This window comes from Echinops telfairi, unplaced genomic scaffold, assembly GCF_000313985.2.
Source record: "Echinops telfairi isolate 266 unplaced genomic scaffold, ASM31398v2 ScPeMD7_3509;HRSCAF=4178, whole genome shotgun sequence".
NCBI classification, from domain to species: Eukaryota; Metazoa; Chordata; class Mammalia; order Afrosoricida; family Tenrecidae; genus Echinops; species Echinops telfairi.
Window position 1 is genome coordinate 11,543,868 of NW_022107407.1, and position 24,046 is coordinate 11,567,913.

Consider the following 24,046-nt stretch of genomic DNA (forward strand, 5'->3'; position numbering starts at 1 on the left):
GTCTTTAAGAAGATTCACAACATTGTTTAGGCTGGAAGATGCTCAAGTTATTAAGTGAGCACTTGCATTCAAGTCCTTTATTGATGATGCTGACTTCTCTAAATACAGTCTTTCCAACATGATTGCTGTGGATGAAACTGCATTGTTTATGGGCCAATCATCTCAAACAACAATTGAACAGCGGCATGCCTCCTCAGTGTACATCCCCTCCACTGCTTACGAAAGTGCACGTGTTTCCTGTATTTTGGCAATTCGTCTGGATGGCACTAAAATCCCACCTTTAATCATTTCTAAGGGCAAGAAAGAAAAGATTGAACATGTTTTAGGCATTTTTATTCTTGAAACTGAAAAAACTTGGGCCACACAAGTAGTTATAAGGAAGTGGGTCAATTTAATGCTGCTGCTTGTTATGCGAGGGAGCCAAAGAGGTCTGCTAGTCTGGGATACAGCCAGCACTCACTGCACTAAAGACACGAAGACATTTCTTCACAAAAGAAAAATAGATCAAATATGATTCCCGCAGGAATGACGGACTCTCTCCAGACTCTTGATATTGCAATAAACAAGCCATTCAAGGACAATTTGTGCATGGACATTAATGACTACATTGAAAATAGAATGGAGAGAAATCAGCATGGAAACTTTGTGACACCTAAACTGCAAGAGGTTGTGACTTGGGTGAAGAATTCGTGGGAGAAAATCACTGGCAGTTGCATTGCAAATGCACTACGAGCAGGTTACCTTGACAAGAAGTACTCATTTAAGGACAGTGATATTGGTCCACTGATTCTGAAAGAAATGGAGTCGCAAGAAATTCACCAGGAAATTCAGGGTTTGGATTGTTATGATGATGTTCCAGAATATGATGACATGACTGTCATTGATTAAATGAGTAAATGTACAATAGATTGTTGTACATGGAAATAATAGTAGTAACAAGAAATTCTTGATATTGTAGGATTCACAGTTTGTCTGGTTATGCTGGTTTGTGATGACAACTACTACCGTACCGTATACAAGTAATAAATTTCCTTTTTTTGTTGTTCAACAATAAATGTGTGCCATATTCTTCTTCATGGAAAAATAAGACATCCCTGAAAATAAGACCTATCGCATCTTTGGGAGTAAAACTTAATATAAGACTGTCTTATTTTCGGGGAAACAGGGTAACCAAAGCCCTATAGGAGAGTGCTGAACTGTCATATCGAGTTTTCAAAGCTGTAAATCTTTACAGAATCAGCGTGTCACATCTTTCTCCCACAGAGCAGATGGTGGCTTTGAACAACAGATTTTGCAGCTAGGAGCTGAACACATAATAACTGTGCCATGAGAGCTGAGAGAGAGAGGGAGTAGGAACAAAAGCACATGCTAGAGTCACATTGCTGGGCTTATTCCTCAGCTCTGTCACCTCCCAGCTGTGTGATTTGGGACAGAGCTATTTAACTACTTTCTACTTCAGAATCATGATTTGCAAAAATTGAGATAAAAATGTTTACAGGAAATACTCAGGTAGAAATAAAAATTAGGGATTATTATTATAAGTGTGGCTAGACGCTTTTTGAGGTTGAGTCTACAGGATTTCATGATGGAGAAGTTGTAGGATATGAGAGGCAGGGAAGTCAAGAATGAGTCTTAATTATTTTACCTGAACGATGTGGTGAATACTATCTATCAGTGGGGTAAATACTACCCCTTACCGGTGGGCCGTGGTGGCAATAGGAAATGTTCTGAGCTGGAAGAAGGCAAAGTGAAATGTAGTTCGAGGAAAATCAGACATCGTTATTATTCCTTTATTTTAAATTTGAGATATCTATGATATATCTAGTAAGTTTAGCTATTAGGAAGGCACTGGATATAAATCTATAATCTGTAGTATTACAATTAGTGTGCAGTTATCTTTATGAAAGGAGTGATGATTGAAGATATAAATTGGGGATTTATGGGCAATAAATATTATTTACGATAGCAGGACTGAGTGGCATCACTAAGGAAGCAAGGGGATGAGAAAGAGTTTGGTGACCCTGAAGTGCAGTGATAGATGGATGTTTTAGCTCGATGAAGTCTATCAAAAGATTTAAGTTCATGAATAGAGAAACCCACATTAATTAGGGCTGCATAGATTAGGTTTGCATAGTCAATTGTTGTATTTGCTACCAACATATTGTATACCTGCAGAAAGACGAACTGGCGGTAGTTGTGTGATAGATATATTTATGATCCTGCCCAGAGAAAGTAGCTGCTGAGGCTGCTGTGTGCAACCAAACGTCTCATAGGATTTGGTCCCTAGATTTGGAGAGTTAGGGCCATGATTTCAAGAGACGGTACCGTTAATTTGCTTGATAACATGCTTATTTCTATCTCCTAGTTCACCGTGTAGTGCCCAGGGTCTTAAAAGCTTATAAACAGTCAAATAAGGCGCCTTAATTGCTCCTTCTTTGACTGGAGAAACAGAAGAAGACTCAGGAATAGAAGGAAGATATGAAATGTGAGGCTGTGGCTAGAGGCCTCCATGAACAACTGCCCCAGTTCCCATGTGGCGAGAGGCTTTAGAGAGTGTCTGGCTACCATTAATAAGTTGTTGTTTTTATAAAAAGATTAGAATTTAAGAAATAGAATCAGCCATGCAGACCATAACTTCAATGTCTCACACACTCCAGTCCTTTGGAGCTGTATATCGAGTCTGGATGAGCCTCTAAAACTATTGTCCTTAAACCAAAGGTATTCTCTGTAGTCTTGTTAAAACTAAACAACAGTTTAGCTTTACTAGTCCAGAGTTTCTACCTCGAGAATGGTGCTTTTTAAAGATCTCTCTATATGGGATCAAAATGACAGCAGCAATAAAAGATGGACAAGGAACCTTCATGTGTATTGAGTTTATGGCAGAGGAACAACTCGGAGCAGGAGGGTAAGAATGGTCACACACTCAAAGAATGTAATCAGTGTTGCTGAATTATACTTTAAGATACTGTTAGATTGCTGTATGTTCTGGTATATAATTCTCAACAGCAAAAGCAACAAAACAATAAATTATATAAAATAATATTTACAAAATGGACAGGACAACTAGTGACATTGGAGAAAAATAGCTTCTCCCTTAACACACTGGCTAGGATTCATTTGTCAAACTAGGAAACTGGACTCCTAGTATCAAGAATGAACAGGGATCACTAGTCATCAGGGAAATGCGAGTCAAAACAACCATGAGGTACCATCTAACACCCATCAATGTAGCCCAGTTTAAAAAACAAACAAACTGAGACCAAAAAATGCTGGAGAGGGTGTGGTGAGATAGGAACACTTATCTACTGCTGGTGGGCTTGTAAATACATGCAGCAACACTGTGAAAGGTGATAAGGGGATACCTAAAACAGATGGCAAGTAAAACACTATATGATCCAGAAATACCATCACTTGGCATATACTGAAGAGAAATAAGAAACGGATAATGAACAGGTGTTTGTTCCCCCTGTTCCTTGCAGCACAGTTCACAATAGCAAAAAGATGGAAACAACCTAATGTCCCATCAAAAGAAGATTAGATTTTAAAAAATCCCAAACCTCTGGTATTTACACACAATGGAATACTATGCATCCCCCCCCAAAGCAGTGATGGAACCCCTCAGGATGTAGGGGTCTGGAAGACATCATGCTGAGTGAAGTTAGTAAAGCACAAACGGACAAATATTGTGTGTGAGTCCACTGCTGTAGGAACAAGCAGCAGAATGGGCACAAGCTCTGGCGTTTACAGCATCCAGTCTTCTGGCTGCAGGGCCAGACAGCCTGGTAGAGAGCCTGACTGGTGCCAATGAAACACACACCAGCGGCTCTAGGCTCAAATATTTTGAAGGTCACTTGGCCAGAGGAGAGGGTGTCTCAGGTTAGCTAAGATGAAAGAGTCAAGGGAGAGAGTGTGTTAGTCTGGGTACATTGAAGAAGCAAATCCATAGAAACTCATATGTATAAGAGAGAGTTTTATATAAAGGTTAAGTGTACATTAAGAAAACTTCCCAACCTGTGGGGGGAGGTCAGATGCTCACAGACATCCTCCCTGAAGATAGTCAGTCACCAGGGAGTAGGCCCCGCTCCCTGCTGTTAAGGACAATGGACAGGCCTGCAATCATTGATTTGGTTCCTGTAAGAGGAGTTCACACCCTACTGATAATGGTCTATCAGTTGATCCAGAGAGGAGATCAAACCCAATCCGGGACATCCAAAGTTAAGCTGCCATCCTGAATCTAGGATCCTCCCATCTTGTCACATGTATACCCACAATCCTGCCTCTTCCTATTGCATGTTACACAATAGACCACCCCCTTCCATTACTGTATAGTGCAACCAACTCCTTTGATGTATGTCTTCACCTGTAATTAGTGGGCTTGCTCGCCCCCAAAAGTATATAGGGCTGGGTTAGCAATAGAGAGCTCTTGCCCCCTCTTCCTTTCTCTTAGCTCCTCACTTGATCTCTCCTCGGCTCCCTTTCCTCCCCTGTTTCCCTTTCCCCTTGTCCTCCTTCCCTTACCCCTCTCTCCATATGGACCACCAAGTGGGGCTGAGGTGAGCATTGCTACCATGGAAGGTGTCTGACTCCATTATTTGACTCTCTCTTTTATTTCATGCTCTCGATGACTTTAATATAGTATTTATGTATCTCAATGTACAATTATGCTTACTGAACCCGAGACTAGTGGTGGGGGGCTGGCCTCTTCACCTCAAACCACACCAACCCAGTGCTGTCTAAGCCCATAAGTCCAACATTAGCCCATATGTCTGACACTAATCTACAAAATCCTCCTCCAGCTCACAAAACACACTGCAATGATGCCGACTGCAGAAGGAAAGCCCAATTAGTGAGCATGTAAGCATCTCAGCACTGGCAGGGGTCTCCACATGGCTGCTCCAGCACCCAGGGCTGCATCAAGATAAGTCCACGTGGCTTCTTCTCAGGGACGTCTTGCAGGAAGTGAGCCTTGCCAGCTAAAGCAGGGAACTGGCTAAGGCAGCTGCATCCTGGTCTGACCATCAGAAAGCAAGAGGCCCGAGAACTGGAAAGGTGAGTTTCACAGAGCCATTTATCTCTCCGCCCTTCAATTAACCCCACATGTGTTTATCAGCCAGGTTGGCACAATAAACCTTAACTATCTCAGAGGGGAAGGAGATGCTGTCTACAGAGTGACAGCCGTGTAAATCTATGACGAAGTCCCCCTGCCGGTAGAAAGCCCCATTAGCAGGATGGAGATACTGATGGGAAAAACAATGCTGCAGAGGGGAAAGGGGACAAACATGTCAGTGGAACACAATACATGACAATTTATAGAAAAAGAGAAAGCACCGACCTCCGGTTGGAGAGGAGAATGATCAAAAATGCTTTGGGGGACACTAGGTGGGGAGTGTTTTTGGTGTTATGTGCCAAACTGGCTACATTGGTCCAGGATTCAGGGTGCTTTGGGGCAGTGGGACACTGAATCCTGAATCTTCAAGTACACGGCATGCTTCAGAGGCTGCACCACTGAGATCCCATGAGGGAATTCTACTGGGTGAACTTCAACCACACTTGTAACTTGAGGACTTAGTTGGAAATACATAGGTCTGAGCAAGCAGAAGACAGCTATACCAAAATTGGTGAACTGTTGGTAGGTGAACCAACAAGGTCTTGCTACAGCAATGGCTTATATGCTGTATTAGGATATGTATTATTCCAGCAAACCTGTGATGGGCATTCTGCTTTCTTTTGTTTTTGTTTGTTTATATTAGAGTATATCTCAGAGGCGTTATGTTATTAGGGGTCATCCTCTTAAAATTGTGTTATATTTTTCTGCTTTTTGGAACATGAAACCCAGGATTGATGAACCTATAGGGATAGCAAGTAGAATAATGTTTTTGAGGTGGAATCAGGGGGCAGTGTAGGAGGAGAGGGGTAAAAGGGAGACGATGCCAAGGAGTCCAGGAAGAAAAAGAATGTTTGGAAACGAATTGTTTTAGCAATTGTACAATACTGCTTGATGTGATTGAACTATGGAATATGTAAGAACTCCCATTAATAACAAATTTTTTTTAAATATAAAAATGAATAAAGAAAGAAGACTTGTCGACAAAATAAAAGAAAAAGAAAATTTCTACAATTTATTGTAGATAATTTGCACAACTCATTTTAATGTGTTTAACATATTGAACTGTATGATATGTGAAATATGTCCATAAAACCATTAAAATTGTTTTTGCTTTCTTTTAAAAGAATGAACAGGGAAATATCAACACAGGGAAATAGAAGCACCATCTTCTGTGATTGGAGTCAGTACAAGAAGATGGGTACTATTTCCCCCCTGACTGGCACAGACTCAGCCTTGAACTAGATAGTCAGATACAACTTACCCTGTAGATTTTGAATTGGACCTGAGAGATCTTTGTGCCTCTTGAGAGGGCTCTACATACCAGATATATGATCCCATAATTATCTTCAAATAGGATGGGGCACTTATAGACGTATTCTTTGATCATATTTAATAAGTTTCTAATTGACAGTCAGAAGGCAAAAATCTGTCACGTTTTCAGTTTGCTTACCATTCTAAGTATTCTAGTTGTCTGGTGACATCAGGCAACTCTGTGCCTAAACCTCTATTGTCTAGATTATTATGATTAATCGAACAATATAAATGTTAAAATTCCCTTGATAAGTAAGACAAAGATATACATTTGAAAATCATAGATCTACCAGGAGACGGTGAGTCTTTTAAGACCACAGGCATTGCACAGTGAAATAGGAGGCCGAACAGATGCACTAACATTGTTATATACTGCAAATCTTATTAATAGTAGCAGACCATTGTAAGAGATAGTGCCAGAAGATGAGCCCTTCAGGTTGGAAAGCGCTCAAAATATGACTGAGGAGGAGCTGTCTTCTCAAAGGAAAGCTTACCATAATGATGTAGTTGGAGTAAAGTCTTCAGGATCTTCATTTGCTGATAGGCCATGACTCAAAATGAGAAGAAACAGCTGAAAACATTTATGAAGAACTGAAACTTAGAATGTAAGAAATATGGATCTAGGAAAATTAGAAGTCATTACAAATGAAGTAGACTACATAAAGATTGATGTCCTAGGTGTTAATGAGCTGTAGTAGACTGGTGTTACCATTTTGAATCAGAAAACATAGTTTAATATGCCAAGAATGATAAATTCAAGAGGAATGGCTACTTTGGATATTCTAACTCCATATCTTTGGACATTTCCTTGTAATACTTAATCTATTTGAACCGCCCTTTAAAATCCGCTGTTCTACTCTTTAGGAGTATTTCGCTATTTCTTCCATTTAGTACCTTAGTTATTCTGCATTCAAGAGCAAATTTCAAAGTCTTTTCTCATATCCACTTAGAGTTTTCATTTCTTTTATGTCTTTGAAATAACTGTTTGCTTTCTTTATGCATGATTTCCTTGGTTTCATCCTGTAAATCATCTGGTCTTTGATCATTAGTGCTTGATATGTCAAATCTCTTACTGAGATGATATCTAAATTCAGGTGGGATTTAGTCATAGTAATATTTCAGCTCTCATGAACTTGTTTTTGTTTTCTTCAGCTTTAACTTGAACTTGTATAAGAGCAATTGATGGTGTGTTCCAGAGCTGCTCTTTGATTTTGTTCTGACGGTTGATACCAAACTTTTCCAACATCTCTTTCCACAGATAGTGTCACTCTGATTGCTCTGTATTCCATCCATGGAGGTCCACATATATAATCACCATATATGTTACTCAAAAAGTGTATGCACCATGAACAAGTCATTGTTCTTACAAAAGTATATCACAGGATCTCCTGTGTTATATCTCTTCTGATAGAAGCATAGTGTGTATTGTGGGAATTAGGCAATTTATCAATGACTGAAATAGTTTTTCCTTCAATGGTGATGATGGTTAAGTATTAATGATGACCCTATTTGACCTTGAACATGTTTTTCTATTCTGTTTCATACTTATGCCTAAAACCATAAAGAAGAACAGAGGATAAGAGGCATTGATTGTCTTCTTTTCTTTGTGGGAAAATCTGAGGAGGTCAATATGTTACCTTTGATCAAGCAATATGAAGGTTTTTAGTTCTCTTGATAAATGCAAATGCATTGCTTTCCTAAAAGTTGTAAGAATCATAAATCCACCAGAGTATTTGGTAAAATTTATTTTATACCTACTTGCCAAAATTGACAATAATCTTTTAAAATACAATTTGTTTTAGTGATATTTATTTACTAATAAGAATGAACTGATTTATAAGTTTATTAAGTATTTGTATTTCTCCTTTTATAAAGGACCACTTTTTACAGTTTGCAGCAGGATAATATATATTTTTTGATACTTTAAAGTTACCTGGGCAGATTTCAGGTGATGATAATATTAATAATAGATAATGTTGTTGAGTTCTTACTATGTGCTAGGTACTACGATGAGTTCTTGGAGATCTGAAAGTTTCAGGAGGTCTGAAAGAAATAGGAGTTTCAGGGAGGTCACCAGCACTATCTAGTGATATAGAAAACCCTGAGTGAATGTATTTTTGGAAGGTGTCTGGATTCCAATAGAAAAATTCTCCATACAGGTCTGGCCAAAATTGCTATTAGATGAAATTATCCATGCCCCACTGCCGCCTTTTCTTCTATATTTTTGTTTGGGAAATGTAGGTGGGTTGGGGATCTGACTATCAACTGACAATGCCCAGCACCATTCCCTGATTTGGAGGTACTCAGTGGGGAGATATATAGTAATTTCAATTGAAACATAATGGGCTAGTTGAGAAGTATGCCCAGAAAGAAGGTTACACAGAGGCACTTAGCTGAACATAGGGGTTTCCTGGAAGTGGTGAAGTTTGATCTGGTCTTTGGAGGATGAATAAGGGTTAGATATGGGTCAAGACTTCTAGGCAAAGAATAGAATGAGATGACCTAAGATGTTAAAGAAGATTCACATCTTCCAAAGATATCACTACTTTAGTTAAGTTAGCTTTAAGTAGGACAAGAGTGGAGTCATGGAAACCCAAGGAGCCTTGGTGGCATATTGGTTATATATTGGGGTGCTCACTGCAAAGTCCACAGTTCAAAACCACCAGCCAATTCACAGGAGAAATACAGGACTTCCTAATCTCATAAAGAGTTACAATCTCAGAAACTCAAGAGGTAAGTTTTACCCTGTCATGTAGGAGCACTATGAGTTGGCATCAACTCGATGGCAGTGAATTTGGTTTATTTTTTTTCTGGGAACTCAAAGCTCTACCCCCCCAAAACAAAACAAAAATGAAGACCTGCCCTTCAACAGAATGGAGAAAGGGAGATAAAATTGACAAATATTTTTGGTAGAATTACCAGAACTTAATGTTAAATTGACTTGATTGGTAGAAAGGGTATGAGAAAGCATGACATTTAGAGAGAATCCTTTTGTCTTTGACATGGATGGTTGAGTTAAAAGTGGTAGTGATACCATTTAACTTAGAACAGGAACACAAGATAAAAAAGAAGCAGATTTTGTGGAGAAAATAATTTTAAGTTGAGACATGTGGAGTGCGAGGTGTATGTGGAATATCTAAGTGATGTGTCAAATAAGTCTTGCAAGAAATATGTTCAGAGGTGAGAGATTCTACTTACAGATCTAGGTGTTCTATATGTACAATGAGATACAAACCCTGCAAACAAAAATGAGACCTGTCAGGGAGAGCACGTAGAAAGAACAATCTATGATGGGACCCTGGTTTAGAGGCAAATGAGTTTTCTCCATCAGCCGATGTATCAGTCAGTTATCTTTTGTATTCCTGTAATTTCCATCTCTGGGGTTAGAAACCAAAAGGGATGACCATAAGGGGCACTTCTCAAGTCGAAAGAACTGAAGAAAAACTTCAAGCCTTGAGTTTCACAAATTATTCGTTTAGAGGAATTTCATTTCATTTCTAGATGAGAAAACTGAGGCTCAGAGTACTTTAGGTCACACACAAAAAATAATGGAAGTAGGATCATAACCTAGATAAACTGACTCTTTAAGGCTATCCTCTCCTTTCTTAAACCATTCAGGCATTTCTTATCTCACAGTTACACTTTAAATCAAATGTGTAATTCTTCTCGGAACTTTTGTTCAATCACTTCACAAAATAGTGATGTTCGAATGGTGGATATTAAATGTATCAATAGGTAATTATAGAAATATTAAAAATAGCATGAATTATAAGCTTAAAATAATTGGAAAATTGACTTTTCATGTGAAAGTGGAACATGTTGAGAGTAATTCTGGTTAGTCTGCATGCAAAGAGAAACATGGATTCCTCAAGCCTGTAAAAATTTCAAAGTAATTATTATAGCTGTGATCTAGAAACACACACAATTGAAGAGGAGTTGAAAAATGAAAAAGTGGCTGAAAGTCACAGAACTCACACTTCTTATTATTGGTCTTAAAGCTTTTGCTGTTTTTAAGTGCCATTGACTTGGTTTTAACTCCTAAGTATCCTATGTACAATAGAATGAAACATGGATTAGTCATGCCACTATCCTCACAATTATTCTTATGTGTGAGCCCATTGTTGCAGCCTCTGTATCAATCCATCACGTAGAGGCCCTACCTCTTTTTTGCTACCTCTCTATTTTACCAAGCATGATGTCCTTCTGTAGTGACTGCTCTCTTCTGATAACATGTGAAAAGTGCTTTTAGCTTGTCTTAAATGGTAGTGTTTATTGTGTTAAGCAGGGTTCTCTAGAGAAACAAAACCAGGACAACTACATGGGTTGCTGGTCCAACATCAAGGAAGCGGACAGCAGAGTCTGCCCTCAGGCAAGACAGGCAGAATCATCTGAGAGACAGCAGACAGCAGGTTGGGCCAGCAGCCAGTAGCTCAGGAGCTTAGCGAAGTAGGCCCCAATGGGATCTCAACCTTAAGTGATGTAGCCATGCTCACAAAATCCACCAGCCTGGACCTCAAGTAATGTACGCACCAGCAGCATGGTGGAGCAGGTTTTGAAGGAACCTCAAACTCTAACAAGCAAGGTGACATGATCCATGGGTTGGCTTGTCCCACAGGTAGTGCAGCCCACAGTTGAGGCAAAGAATTAGCTTAAGCAGCAGCAGCCTGGTCAGATCACCAGGGACCAAGAAAGGGGCCCAGGCTTGGAAAGTCATTTATCTCATCTACCTCCAATCAAGCTATGACCTGAATAAACTGCACACACACGTTCCTATGGAGGCCTAGTTGACACAATAAACTGAATTATCATGGCTACTTAGTTGAAATTCTTACCAGGCTCTGATCAACCAACATTACAGAACTAACTCTAGAGCTGGAATGTTTGATGGAGTCATAAAATGATGAACCCCCAAAAGCATCAAGAAAACACCCCCCCAACCCGCGCCAACACCCCAAGCCTTATTTAAGTCAGCCATTAGCATTTAGTAGTCCAATTTTCTGTTTTTCATGATGTTACAGGAGAAGGAATATAATAGGTATGCTTGGAATTTTTCATTAATCCATTCAACCAATTTGCATATATGTAACATGTACAATTGAATAAAACTGTTGAATTACATTAATGAGTAGTGGAGGGAGGTGGAACAACAATGAAACTAAAATCAATGGCAAGAAGGGCTTAGAATACCTGGTGGGGTTTGATCAAATGCAATGCAGCCAAGAGGAAGTACAGAGAGCCAACTGAAGGTCGAATATGATAGTGGGGCAGGAGGAAAGTAAAGAGGAAATAAAGGAAAGGACTAGGAGGCAAAAGATATTTATAGAGGTATAAATAAGGGTATATATGTAAATATATTAATATATAACGATAGGGATATAGGTCTATGTACATATATTTATAGATTAAATACTAAGGTAGCAGATGAACATTGGGCCTCTACTAAAGTACTCCCTCAATGCAAGAACACTTTATTTTAATAATCTGTCATTCTTTGATGCTCACCTTTCGGACATGATCACTGAAGCAAAATGGGTGCATAAGCTAATGTGGTGAAGAAAGCTGATGGTACCCAGCTATTAGAAGATATAGCATCTGGGGTCTTAAAGACTTGAAGTTAAACAAGCAGCCATCTAGCAGGGAAGCAACAAAGCTAACTTGGAAGAAGCAAACCAACCTGTGTGATTACGAGCTGTCAACGCAATCAATTATCAGTCTTCAGAAGACCCAAAACAAACAACTTTTCAATGTGAACAAGGGAGGTTGGAATGGAGGCCCATAGCCCATCTGTAGATAAATGGACATCGGTCACAAGAAAGAAACGAGCCAGCCAGGGTGCAGAATAGCACCAATGAAACACACAACACTCCTCTAGTTCTTTAATGCTTCCTCCTCTCCACTATCATTACCCCAATTCTACCTTACAAATATGGCTAGACCAGAATGTGTACACTGGTATACATAAGAGCTCGCAACACAGAATCCAGGACAGATAAACCCCTCAGGACCAATAATGAGTCTAGCGATATCATGAGGATAGAGGAAAAGTAGGGGGGGAAGAAAAAAGGAACTGATTGCAATGATCAATGTACAACAATCCCTCCCCTAGAGGGACAAACAACAGAAACGTGGGTGAAGAGAGACAGCTGATGGTGTAAAATATGAAAGTAAAAATAATTTATAAATTGTTAAGGGTTCATGAGGTTTGGAGGGTGGGGGAGGAAGGGGAAAAAAGAAGAGCTGATACCAAGGGCTCAAGCAGAAAGAAAATGTTTTGGAAATGATGATGGGGACATATGTACAAAATTGCTTGATACAATTGTTATATGGATTGTTATAAGAGCTGTAAGAGCCCCTAAAAAATGACTTTTTAAAAATTTTTTAAGGGAAGCAGGAACTCATGTTTACTGAAAGTTTCCCTCTAGTCAGGCATAAACTTCATGCTTTCTGTTGTTATCTTATTTGGTTTACATAATTTTAGAAGGGTATTAATATGCCTATGATATAGAGAAGTAATTTAAGATGAAGATGCCATTGGGTTGTTAACTGAAAGGCCAGCAGATTGAACTCACTAGTAGTTCCGACTGAGAAAAGATTTACATTATCAGAAACCTAAAGAGACACTACATCCTCCTATGCAGTCACTATTATTTGGAATTGACTTAATGGCTGGTGTTTTTGTTTGTTTTATTTTATAGTTTAAGATGGAGAAGAATGACATGACCCAAGGTGTCATACCAGTTAAATGTCCAGATATGAACTCAAGTAGGTCAGTCATCAAAGCTTGGGCTTTTCCCATGTCCTAATGCCACATAGTCATTTGCCTTCTGTAGATTTCCATTAATATATTGAGATGGTTAAGGTTTATTATGCCAACCTGGCCGATAAACACATGTGGGGTTAATTGAAGGGCAGAGAGATAAATGGCTCAGTGAGCCTCACCTTTCGAGTTCTCGGTCTCTTGCTTTCTGATGGTCGGGCCAGGGTGCAGCTGCCTTAGCCAGTTCCCTGTTTCAGCTGGCAGTACTCACTTCCTGCAAGACATCCCTGAGGAGAAGCCACATGGACCTACCCTGATGCAGCCCTGGGTGCTGGAGCAGCTGTGTGGAGACCCCTGCCAGCACTGAGATGCTTTCCCCACTGATTGGGCTTTCTTCCTGCAGTTGGCATCATTACTTGTGTTTTGTGAGATTGAGGAGGACTTTGTAGATTGGTGTTGGACATATGGGCTAATGTCGGACTTATGGGCTTGGACAGCACTGAGATGGGAAGCTTTCTTAATGTACACTTCCCCTTTATATAAAACTCTGTCTTATACATATGTGTCTATGGATTTGTTTCCCTAGTTTACGCAGACTAACACATATACTGTTCATGCTTAATTATCAATAAAAGAACAAGAATAATTGAATTAAGTCCATTTCAAGTGTTCCATCTTTTTTACTTTTTACTCCCAACTCATTGTCAAAATTCTTCTGCTTAAATTTTTGATGGACAAACTTTCTTTTTCTGGAACAATTTTTTTTTCAACTTTTGAAAGATTTATTTTCAAGAACTTCTTAATGTACATATATTTCTTTTTTTCCTTTTTATATAATATGATCCAATTTTTCATTTAATTAATCTATGTATTCATTTATTTAGTATTTTGTTGATTAACTATTTTGTTTCTTATGGGATAGCTATAACAAGTGAGATGTTTCATCAAGCTGAAGAAGCACTGGAAGCACTCTTTATTTATATCAGGAAATTTAGAAGAGAATGACTTGGCCAATTGACTGGAAGAGATCCATGTTTGAACCCTTTCCAAAGATAGGTGACCCAACAGAATGCTCAAGCTGTAGAACAATATCATTGATGTCACATGAAAATAATACTTGTGTTTTATTGACTATGCAAAGGTGTTCAATTGTGTGGATCATAACAAACTATGGATAGTCTTCAGAAGACTGGGGATTCCAAACACTTGATTATTCTTGAGTGGAACATATGCATGGATCAAGAGGCCATTGTGCAAACAGAATAAAGGAATACTGCATGGTTTAGAATCAGGACAGGTGTGTGCTATGGTTGTATCCTTTCATAATACTTATTGAATCAGTATGCTAAGCCAATAATCAGAGAAGCTGGATTATATGAAGAAAAATGCTGCATCCACATTGGAGGAATGCTTATTAACAACCGGCTACAAGTAGATGATGCAACCTTGCTTGCTGAAAGTGAAGAGGACTTAAAGCACTTGATGATGATCAAGGGTGGTAACCTTCAGTATGGATTACAACTCAATGGAAACAATGGAAACAAAACCCAAATCTTCAACAACTGGACCAATAGGTAACATCATGATAAATAGAGGTTTCATTGTCAAGGATTTTGTCTTGCTTGGATGTACAATCAATGTTCATTGAAGCATAGTCAAGAGTTCACACGGCACATTGCATTTCATAAATCTACTGTGTAAAATCTGTTTAAAGTTTCGAAAAGCCAAAACTTTACTGTGACAATTAAGTGTGCCTGACCCAAGCCACGGTATTTCACATTGCCTCACATGCCTGTTAAATTTGGACATTGAATAAGGAAAGCCAAAAAAAGAATTAATGCATTTGAATTATGGTGCTGGCAAAGAATCTTGAGAGTATCATGGACTGCCTAAAGATCAAAGAAATCTGTCTCAGAAGAAACACAGCCAGAATGCTCTTTAGAAGCAAGGATGACAAGACTTCATCTCATGTCCTTTGGATACAATGGCAAGAAATCCATGTTGTGTGGAGGCCATTGGTAAAATGGAAGGGTAGTGGACAAGAGGAAGGCCCTCAAGGACATGGACTGACACGGTGACTACAGCAATGGACTCAAAATTAAGAGCAATTGTGAGCCTGGCACAGGGCTTGGCAGTGTTTGACTCTGTTTTACCTGGGGTCACTATATGTGGGAGCTGACACAAAGACACCTGACAGCAATAAAACCATAGGCTGTGAATCAGAATCAACTTGATAGCAGTGTGTTTGGTTTTTGTTTTGTTGGTTTTTTGGCTTATTAGTTATAAGTACTGAGAATTAAAAGAAGAAGAAGAAGAAACATAGGCCAAGGCCTTTGGAGTCACTTTATATGTGGGAAGAGCCATATATACAGAGAGAATTAAAATGTAACCTGATAAGTGGTACAATGAAATTTATTAGGTTCATAGTGGTGATAGGAATGAATTCTTCTGGGAGTTATGGTGAAGCATCAAATTTGAAGGATGGTCAAAACTTTGGGAACAAAAATTCTAAGTAGAATTGAAAAGATGAAAATATAATCACTGGACCTATTCTGAGAAGACATGGACTTCTGAAACTTCTTGATAATTATGGAGTATGTGTAAAAATGAGGCTCAAACAGGGAGCTATAAGACCTTCTATTGTTAAGGAAAACAATGAGCCAAGAAGAGACATCCAGGATGAGAGTGATTAAATGATGAGTTTTGTAGTGGTGTAGTGGTTATGAGTTGAGCTGTGATCTTCTATCTGAGTTGGCAGTTTGAAACCACCAGCATCTCCTTGGGAGAAAGACTGGGCTTTCTACTCTATACACAGCTACAGCCTTGGAAACCCACAGCAGATTTCTGTGAATCAGTATTGACTTGATGGCAGTACGTTTGGTTTGATTGGGTTTGAATTCTTTATCTCTTCTTGGATCTGTACTTATGGCTTGCAATCTATACTATCCATTCATCATGGGATAGTTAATTTATGTTCAAGACATACTGTCAATGATGGAAGTTACAGGTTTCTTATGCCAGGCCTCAACCTTAGCACCAATCCTGCATATCTTCTTGTTTTCTTGAGTTTCTGTTATTGCCGCGAGAAGAACAGGCTGTGACTCAAGGATGATAGTATATCCATTAAATATATTTGCCAAGTCAATCCATAAATTAAAAGCTTAAAGCAGTTTTTCAACCAAACCCAGCCAAACTACAGCATGAGCAGCTCTTTTAAATATCCAGTAAGAGAATGATTCATTATGCAGCATTGTTTTGACCATAGATGATTGATATTCATGTTTTCTTGGTGGAAGAGGAATGACACTCAGATAAACGTTATCTCTTTATCATCTTTTCTAGTCAAACTTCACAAAATTCTTCAATGACTTAATCTTGTCTCTTTGCCATTACATCATCCTCCTGTTCCATCTGTCCCTGCTCTCCTGACCACTTCCTCTTCTTTGCTAAAACGTCAGTAGATTCTCGAGCCCATAGTAATTGTCACTAACCAGTACTGTCAGCTCATATACCGCCATCTAATACTTGATTCTGTAACACTCTGGATGATTTTTCTAAAGGGTTCAATGTTCTCGTTTTACCCATTGATGGCAAGAGCAATACCTTGGGTAGCTATCATGAGCACATACCGTGCACTAGAGAGAGACGGAAAGATAAAAACAAAACAAAACAAAACAAAAACCATAAGAAATGTGATTTTAAAAGAGCAAACCAGTAACCACAGTTCTAGAAACTTTTGCTTGAACCCTCGCTTTGCTGATTTTCTGACTTTAGGTCCTAAGATGAATTTTTAACCCATGCAAGACTTTTATTTTTCTCTACTACAATGAGATAGCCATACTCACTATGTAACCATAAAGATTAAATGTGATGCTGATATAACAGGATTGTGAACATGTTCTAGCAAGGCACGTAAATCATCCTACCTTCCAGTTTCTTGTCACCTGTCCTGTTCTATTTATTACCTGCCACCCACCCTTCAGAACTACTTTCATTTGCTTCATACGCCATTCACCTTCAACTTTTGCCTCAAACTATTTCTTCTGCTTTCCTTCAAATCCTCACTGCAGCTTTTCATACCTCCAATTCTGTCTTTGCTTTCACTACCAAACTCCTATTCAGTCTTCGGAAGCCCCTTGTCTTAGAGGAGAACCTGGCATGGAATGTCCTTTGCAAGACTTGAAAATGACGAGAATCTGCTCAGGACACAGGTAAGTAAGAGTGAGAAAGGGAAGTGGGGGAGTGATAGGAGACCAGGCTACGAATCAAGGAAAGAATCTATTTTGAAAAGCCTTGTGCATTAGATTGAGGAGACACTGCTACACATTGGGGAAACAGAACATAGTGCAAAAGGGAGAGGAAGCGGTTGGGTCTGACAGGTAAGCTATGCCATTTTAATGTGGGTGATGGTAAAACACAGGCATCTACAGACTGCTACGAGGTCACCTTCTGGAGGGTGGAATCCAGAGAAGGAGCCAAGGTCTGTCCTTTCAAGTGACTAGAATAAACTAGAAAAGGGGGCACAATCATCAAGCACAAGAAATAGTTTCAGAAATGTCCAGAGACATGAAACCTCCTAATCTGTTGAGGGAAACGTGGTTTCCTATGGAAGGAGCAAAGGTTCCGTAGCTATGACAAGCGATGGCTTGAGAGGTGGGCAGGGAGTGGGTCTTTATGGTCCTTGGGAGACAGGCCTAGGCACTTGAACAGAATAATTTTAGGTCTCCCAGACATCCCTGCAGCATTTTCTAGAGAACGATTATAAAGCCTTCTTTCCGGTGACTGGAATCGTAAAAGATATCTCGGTGTTTTCCCGTCTTCAGAGGCTCCTGTCAGAGCGTATTCTGAAAAAGTTCTCCCGAGTGTCTGCAGCCGGCACTTGCTGAATTCTGTCTCTCCGAAGGATGACAAAGGCTGCTGGCTGGAAGAGCTCCGGGAGATGAATTCCACTGGGGACGTCTGAAGTGTTACAAGAAGAACAGGCAGCATGTGGCGGGGAATTGTTAGACTGGGAGTCAAGAAACCGGATGCTGCTCCCAAGCTACACATCAAGTGGCTTTCTGACCTTGGGCAAGTCACAGCGCTTCTCTGGACACTCGTGTCCTCACCGGTGGTGCGCCCTTCCACTGAACCTCTCAAAGCAGTCCCAGTTATACCGGAGTGTGGAAGGCTGGACACATAACAAACAGGAAAGGAGATTGATCATTTGAATGAGAAGTCGGTCAAAAAGCTCCTTAAGTCCTTTCTAGGGATGCAAATACTTCATCATCCTTTCATTTAAAGTGTGTTTCCATTGAATAATGAGGTTTTAAAAAAAAATTCGATTCAGACATTTCATGTAAGGAAAAATTATGAACAATTCTGTAAATAATTCTTTCTTTTTAATCATTTTATTGGGGCTCATACAACTCTTATCACAATCCACACATACGCCAATTCTGTAAAGCACACTTATACATTCGTTGCCCTCATCTTTTTCAAAACACTTGCTTTCTGCTTGGGCTCCTGGAATCAGCTCCTCATTTCTCTCCTCCCCCCCCCCACCTCCTTCCTTTTCCCCCCTCCCTCATGGATCCTTAATAATTTACAAATTATTGTTTTATCATATCTTACACTGCCCGATGTCTCCCTTAACCCACTTTTCTGTTTTCCAACCCCCAGGGAGGAGGTTATATGTAGATCTTTTTAATCATTTCCCCCTTTCTATCTACCTTCCCTCCTCCCTCTCGGTATCACCACTCACCACTGGTCCTGAGGGGTTCATCTGTCCTGGATTCCCTGTGTTTCCAGTTCCTATCTGCACCATTGTGCATCCTCTGGTCTAACCAGGTTTATAAGGTGATGTAGGAAACACACCATCTGCCCTCAGGAGGCCCAAGGAGGAATGGAGAAAGATGTGTGAGCAGTTATACAAATACACAGGGAAATAGCAGGTGAAGATACAGAGGTTATGAGAGAGAGGTTCTAACTTCCTCTCCTAGGATCACAGACCCATCCCTGAGGAACCTGGAATGGCAGGCATAACATAAGACTTTCCCAGGCAGTCAGGGCCATGGGACACTTTCCATATATGCCTGCATGTGTCCCTGGTAGCCCCCAAGCAGCCAGAGGCACTCCATCGTCTTGGAACACAGCGCAAGTGGTGCTCTGAGTCAGACCTTGGGCTTTGAAAGGCAAACCCAATGGTTCAACAGCAGTAGGGTTGGTTTCTGGTCACTGAAGAACTTTTGCTGGCCGGGCATTTGTGAATATGCTAGTATGAGAAGGATTATTATAGGCAAAGGGTAGAACACATGAAATTCATGACTAGCAATTAATTAGTTGGCACCCTGGTGGCACTGTGGCTAAAGAACTCAGCTGGTAAGCAAAAGGACAATCTGCACAGAGCAGCTGCTCATGGGAGAAGGACGTAGCACTTGGCTTCTGTAAAGATTTACCACCTTGGAAACCCTTATTGGGCAGGTCTACTCTGTCCGAATGAAGGCAATGGATTTTTAGAAGTGAATTATGTAATCCACTCAACACATTTTGATTACCAACTCTGTGCTAGGTATCAAACTGCTGAAACACATGCAACCTATGTATTTGGATTTGATGATGTTCAAAGAATAGAGAGGGTCAGGATGCTTGGAGGTCATATGGGACATGTGCAGACATATATGTGGAATGCTAGCTGGCTCTAATTGCCTGGGACAGCCCTGAATTAAGTCTGTTGTTCCAGAACAGATACTAATAGCAGTCTGATCTTCTGTTCACTTCCAAAAGTGTTCCAGTCTGGGGCATTAATTATATGCTTCATTTATATAAGGCACATCTGCAACAAAAGGTACAGGAGACATTCAGTCTGAAAGCAAGAAGGATCCACAGAAGTTTTAAGCAGGGATAGAGGAAAATCATAAATAAATTAAAAAATTAAGTGAGTTTGAGGAAGATCTTTCTAGTTGGGGTGATAGGAGATGACTTTGAGGGAAATAGGAGGAGCACATGGTAATCCTTTGGAGACTCACAGCAAATGCCAAAGTCAGAGGTGGAAGTCCACAGAGTGGAACAGCTTATTGCTGTGATGATCACGAACCACAGAGGTGAGGAGGGATGCAGGCTTCCTAACTCCAGCAGTAAGTGTCTGGGTTAAACAGGGCACCCACGGCTGAGAGCAGGCCTGTTATAGTCAAGGCATGTGTTGTGGCATTTGCTGGCCATGTTGTTAAGAAACTGCGACAGTGCAGAGTGGATAACTTCACAGATAGTTGTTTTTTTTTCCTCTTCTTCTCAGCCTGTCTACACTGTGTGTTCTTTGGCAGACAGAATTGGAGAGAAGGAAACAGGTGAGTCCTTGACCGTGGCCAGGTGACTTCACCTTCCAGATTCTGTGGCCAGCCTTCATTTGCTCCTCCAAGACTTCTCTGGACAGGCCCAGCCAGCCTCCAAGCGCCCCTCTGGTGCCCTCCTGGACTGAGACCTCGGCTCTTTAGCCCCCAGGTCGGCTCCAGCTCCCAGGCTGCTGTTTTCCATCCACAGCCTTGGCTCACTTTACCAGGCTCCCCACTTCTCCTGGTCAGGCATCCTCCACCCAACCCCAACTCTCCTGTCCTGCTAGTCCTGTCTCCCAGGCCCTGGCTCCAGCCAGCCCAGCACTGCAGCTGTCAGTCAGAGCAGCACCTGGGTAACTGGCATAGACCTCGACCAGCTTTTGTCTCAGCGAGCTGACCCTTTTATCTGTCTTCCTTCTCCTTTTTGTAACCCTCCTCCTGTGAGTTTCCTGCCAGCACTGAGCTCCAGGACCACGGGGAAGAAGGGAGATACAATAGGCAGATGTTGGCAGGCAGGGTGGTGGTGGATGCAACATGTAGATTTCAGGGTTGTTTACGGTTTCAAAGAGCAAAGCAAGGACGATGGAGCACCATATCCAGTGTCCTATAATCAACTTGTGGCTGTGGGTATTTGTACAAGAGTAAGTGTATATGTGATGTGGTGGTGTTGGTGTTGGTGTGTGTGTGTGTGTGTGTGTGTGCGTGTGTGTATTGCATGATCTACAAATGTTAGCTTAAGTGAATATGTAGTGCATGGTACACATATGGTGTATTTGTGTGTGTGTTTGTAGGATAGGTCATAGTGTGTGTATGTGTGAGTGGTACACACTTGTTTGTGTGTGTATGTGTATGCAGAATGTGGTACTTGTACATGTGAACATGTGTCATGTATGCAATGTGGCACGTGCATGATTTTTTGTGTGAATGTATGGTATGTGCGTTGAATGTCGGCACTTCAGTAGTAGGCATGTGGTGTGTTTGTTTGTGCAGAGCCTGGGCAGAACTTAGCTGTCTATGAGATAAGAGGCCCTGGGCCGAGAGGCAGAGAGATCCTTGGGATCAGGACCTCTGTGACCTTCCATTGATTAAGGTGATGATCAATACACGTTTTCCAATGAAGCCACTTTTTGGTGTTGTGTATTTTTCCTCTCCACGAGCAGCCTGGGGAGGCTTTAACAATAAATGCCTTCTTGAGTGCTCTGCTACCTGTCAGGGGCTGGCAGGTTCCTCTCTCCAGGTGGGTTGTTGCTGTTCAATCAAGGCTCTGTTCTCTTCCAGAGCGCGGCCTTGGTGTGTGAGGGGTTGGGGTGGTGGTGGTGGTGGTGGAGAGGTATTGCATCCGGGATTTTATTCTGAGAGAAGAAAGTTTGCAGATTTCTTGGGGGAATGAAGCAGGTGGGAAGTCAGACGAAGATATTCCTGGATCTCTCCAGGTGCTTCTCTCTCAAAAATAGGAGGTAGAGTGGGGGGTCATCGGAAAAAAAATAACATTCATTAAGAATGCCGTCTCCTCAGCCCATTTTTTCTCTAGGCCATAAATTGTCAGCGGCAAATAGAATTTCCAAACTGGCACCAGAGGGATTTGGGGCACAGCCTCACTGTTTTTTATTGAAGGTTCATGAGAGATGGCAGAGCAGTTATCAGCAGGCTTACAGTGGTGCCAGGGGAATGGCTTTGAATATATCACCTGGGACATATTCTCCCCCTTTGTTCTCATGCCTTCAACCAAAATCAACCACTCAGAGTGGGAACCTGCTGTGGTAAAAGACAACAGCAACCAAAAAAGCAAAACAAAACTGCACATTTGAAAACTAATGCCGTATTGGAAAACTTAAGACCATTAACATTCTGTAAAAGAAAAAAATATCTCAGATGTAAAATAAAGGGAAATAAGCCCATTTATTCTTTCTTTTTTGGTTTTAGTTTTGTCAGCACCATTGGTGCTTCTATTGTTGGGGCTTGTGTTTCCTTTGGTTTGAATAATTAATGTGTATGAGCACTCGGAGGCTCTGTGCTACGTGACGACGAGATTCTATTTATTATTGGATTATTTTGGAACCCAGGAGTCCCGTTTGTCAGCTATTCCTCCAAGTTTCATCTAAGGTAGAAATTGTAGCCCAGGGCCAGGGAGCAAAAATGTGAACTGCAGAGTTGTTTCCTGAGGACAAATACTCAAATTAGACTGTCTCTCATAATTGCTTGGAAAACAGACTACGCGGGTTCACCTTACACTGAGTTCATGAACCTGGGGAAGTTAATTGACCTCTCAATTCCTATTAATATCCTATCCTGTACAATGGAAATGTTATTATGGATTGTGCTGTGCCAGGTTCACTAGAGAAACAAATCCAGTGACACTCATATATGTGTAAGAGAGAGCTTTATATCAAGAAAACATCCCAGCCCAGTCCAACTCAAATCCACAAGTCCGATCCTAGGCCATAAATCCCTCCTCAGGCTCACATTGCTACATGCAATGATGCTGAATGCAGGGAGATCACAGGCCGGTGGGTGCACAGCCTTGTTGATCTAATGGTGGTGGGCACATTTCCAGGGCTCTTCAGCAGCAGGTGAAGGCAGAGAAAGAAAAGGGCCAGCCTCCAGAGAGCCATTTATCTCGGTTGCACCTCCAAAGGAGGTCATCAAGCTGTGCCTGACTGACACACTGAACTCCACCCATATCTTCTTACAGGAGCCATGTTGGCACAAAAAACCTAACTGTCACATGGATCAAGAGGCAGTTGTGTGAACATAACAAAGGGCTACTGTATGTTCAAAATCAGGAAAAAGCCTTGGAAATATGTGCAACCATTGTGGAAAGCCATATGCCACTACCCAAAACAAATGGGAATAGAAGTACCATAGAATCCAGCAATAACTTTGCTGGGCATATAACCCAAAGAAGTAAGAGAAAGAACACGATTTCCTTCATTGCAGCACAGTTCACAAGAGCAAGAAGCTGGAAACAGGCCAAATGTCCATCAACAGAAGACTAGATACACTCTGGTGCATACACAGTGCTGACACACCTCATGACATGGATGGACCTGTGAACGATTCTGCTGAGTAAAGTTAATCATTGATAAACAGACAAATGTAACATGAGTCCACTACTCTAAGGAAAATGCCCAAGATGAAGGCAGGCTTCTGCTCTCTAGTCATGTAATCTTCTCATCCTCCAAACTTCTAATCTTCTAATTCCTGAAGCAACCGGATAGAGAGCCTGCCTAATGCCTCTGAACCATCTATTTCCTGCTCTCTATGTACATCTTAAAAATCACTTTGACAGAGGAAACCCCACCTCTGCTGGGGTCAGTTTCTCAGGATAGGGGAGAGGGGGGCGTTCATTCAGTTGCTGCCATGCAACATTGTGCTAATGTCATCCCAAATCAACCAGCATTCCTACAAAAGTGATCAGTGAGCCTTACTAAACATTCAAGTCAAGATGCAGGGAAGGGGGAATGTATGTCTTGGAGAAAGCAGTTACATTTCTGTTGGTGGGAAAACTGGGTGGAACAACCTCCATCAGGAAAAAATGCTTAATGATACTTATAAAGAACT